Source organism: Furipterus horrens, unplaced genomic scaffold (genome assembly GCF_987537825.1).
Source record: "Furipterus horrens unplaced genomic scaffold, mFurHor1.1.pri manual_scaffold_11, whole genome shotgun sequence".
Classification (NCBI taxonomy): Eukaryota; Metazoa; Chordata; class Mammalia; order Chiroptera; family Furipteridae; genus Furipterus; species Furipterus horrens.
In genome coordinates, this window is record NW_028327181.1 from 43,186,749 (window position 1) to 43,189,985 (window position 3,237).

The 3,237-nt window shown below is 44.1% G+C and overlaps 1 pseudogene; it reads right to left on the reverse strand.

Moving 5' to 3' along the window:
• Positions 1-2,188: 2,188 nt before the first annotated feature.
• LOC149997412 (nuclear transport factor 2 pseudogene) lies at positions 2,189-2,572 on the reverse strand (annotated as a pseudogene).
• Positions 2,573-3,237: the final 665 nt, after the last annotated feature.

Genomic DNA, 3,237 nt, shown 5'->3' on the forward strand with positions numbered 1-3,237 from the left:
GAAAGGAACAAAACTGCATACGAGACAGATGGTGAGGAAAAAAAATCCAGAGTTCATTTCAACAAACTGGAATATGGAGAAGGAACAAGCAGTCAACCAATGCAGAGAGAGGAAATGGGAAGCAACAATGAGAGGATCAGAAACCTCTGGGACAGCTATAAAAGGCCCAACATAAGAATCATTGGTTTGCCAGAGAGTGAGGAAGATGAACTAGAACTTGAAAAATTGAGTGAAAATATAATAAAGGAGAACTTCCCAGACTTGGGGAAGGGAATAGATTTGCAGGTCCAGGAAGCAAGGAGAGTTCCCAAGAGACTGGACCCAGGGAGAACCACTCCAAGACACATTATAATCAAAATGTCAAAAATTAAAGATAAAGAGAGAATCTTAAAAGCAGCAAGAGAGAAGAAAAGAATTATGTACAAAGGGGTCCCAATTAGACTATCAGCTGACTTCTCAAGGGAGACCCTACAGGCAAGAAGGGACTGGCAAGAAATATTCAAAGTAATGAAAATCCAAAACCTACAACCACGAATACTCTATCCAGCGAAATTGTCATTCAGAATCGTCGGCAGCCGTCCGTCTCGAGAGACGATGGTGTAGCTTCTCAAGTGTCTATCTGCACCGCCGAGAATGGCTGTGCAGTCCGACACGGGAGTGACACGGCATCTGTCTCCTCCCGTGTTGAATTGACATCTTGCGATGACGCTGGAGTGTCCTCTCCAGTGAAGCTGAAGCTACAGAGCCTGGGCAGGGTGATATGGAGGGTCTGCTGTTGCCCGTGCAGCAGACCCCCCCTCTCTTCGCAGCTGAAGGGTCCAAGGGAAAGACGGAGTCGATACAGCTTGGCTTCAGGTGCGCCGCAGGAGTTGCCGGTGTTGACTACAACGTCAAACCGCCTTAGGGACTCCGGCTCCGGATTTTCTGTCGGGGTTTACTCCCTTAGCCTTTCCCCAGAAGAGGTATGCCGCAAGGCAGCGGAGGTTTTTTGGAGTCAGAGTTTTCCTTCTCTGATGTACCCTGACTGGAAGATCGAACCAGCGACACTTAGCTCGCAGGCCGACGCTCAATCCACTGAGCTAAACCAGCCAGGGCAACATTCAGAATAGAAGGACAGAAAAAGTGTTTCCAGGACAAAATAAAACTGAAAGAGTTCATTAGATCCAAACCACTGTTATATGAGATGTTAAAGGGACTGGTTTAAAAAACAGAAGCTAGGGAGATGAAACAAAGGCAAACTAAACAGGCAACGAGAGTGGAAAAGGAACTGTGGGTACGGGAAGCATATTGGGGGGAGGTCAACAAGGAGGGGGAGTGGAGAGAGGGAGGGAGATGATATAGGAATTGGGGATCATGGTAGGAGGGAATGGAATAGACGGAGAGAGGTTGGGAGGAACTGTATGCACAACTAATGGACATAATCTAAAAGGGGGGGACAACTGGAGGGAGGGGGGCCACCGGGTGGAGGGGAGCAGAGGGAAGGGAAATTGGCACAAATGTAATATTTTAATCAATAAAACACATTAAATCTGAAAAAAAAAAAGAAATAAAGACAAGAAATGTTCAATTTTCCAATTATTAACATGTAACTATAAAAAAATGGTTGGATATAGCCTAATATGTAAACTTTTATTACATTCTACACCTTTAGTATGAAATTACTGTGCCATACCCATGGTATATGTTTTCAGAACATCTGTGACTCTAAGAAATTGATAAGGACCACTTTATAAATAGTGAACATCTTATGTTTAAGAGTCATTTCCCCATTTTCATGAAATCTTTTTTTTTTTAAACTTAAGAAAATTTTTGTGGTTTTATTGTATCATGAGGCATTGAAACATCTGAATAAATCAATATCTGGGCAGGGAGGCAGCTGCTTTCTCCTTCACTTCTTTGGGTTACTAGAGCAACTTGTCAGTGGATTTAACAAAACAAAACAAAATCTTTTGGATTACTTAAGTCTTTCCAAGGCATGCGCTGGTACAGCACATACTTCTCCTGTCAGATGTAACTAGTCCAGTGTCCCAACGCCATGCACGATACCCAGGTAGCAGCAGCGCACTGCGCCCACTCCCACCGCGACCCTGCTCGTTTGTGTATGATGTTTGGAGCATCTGGAGGAGTGTGAATTGTATCAGGAAGAGGAGGGAAGAGGAAGGCGCATGAGTGCCTCGCTGGGAGGGGGTCAGCCAAAGTTGTGCAGGGCAAGCCTGAACATGTCATTGGTGCAAACCCAAGCATGATTTATGTTCTTTAATAGGGACATCTTGTGGAACCCCACGGTGGGGCCTTCATTGGCCTTAAGCTGGCCCACAGCCACGCTGATGATGCAGCTCTCTGGCGTGGGCTGATGGTTCCATGCCATGATGCTGTGCTGGAATTTCTGGAACAAGAGGCTAGATAACTTCTCCACAATGGCAGCTTTCCCCTGGAATTGCTGCCCTTCCCACGTAAGGCATGGCATGTCCATGTAAATTGCGCCTAGTTGGGTTCTGTCATTATCAAGTAACTGGTAATAATGTTGAATGAAGCAGGATCCAGTCTGCTCTCAAATTGGCTTGTCTCCCATTCTGGAGTGTCACCCAGCCTCGTTGAGGACTGAGGGGCTGGCACAATGGCGGCCTTCATGAAATCTTTTCCTAGAGCATCATCTGCTCCTTCCCCTCTAAACCCAGAAGATATTTCCTATCTGTATCACTCTTTAGCATTCTGTCTTGAGCTGTTTATAAACTGCTATTGACATTCTATGTTTATTTGTTCAAGTAAGCATTTCTTTGCTACAATGTGAACATGTGCCGCACCTTTTTGGAGCATATGCTCCAAAACCTCTGGTGGGATACAAGAGTTTGTAAGGCTTAGGGCAAGCAAATGCTAATTTTTTCTTCCCAGCTTTACTGAGGTATAATTGACAACTAGGTTTGTAATATATTTAAAGTATACAGTGTGATGACTTGATAATCTTTATACATTGTAAAGGGTTCTCCCATTGTGTTAATTAACATCTCCACCACCTCACATATTTACCTTTTTGGGGGGGTGGGGGATGATAGGTAAGAACATTTAAGATCTACTCTCTTAGCAAATTTCAATTATTCAGTACAGTGTTATGAACTCTAGTCGCCATATTATATATTAGATTCTCAGACCTTATTTATCTTATAACTGAAAGTTTGTATCTTATTACCAACCTCTCCCTGTTCCCCCTGCCTCCCTACTCTGTCCCTGTGAGTTTGA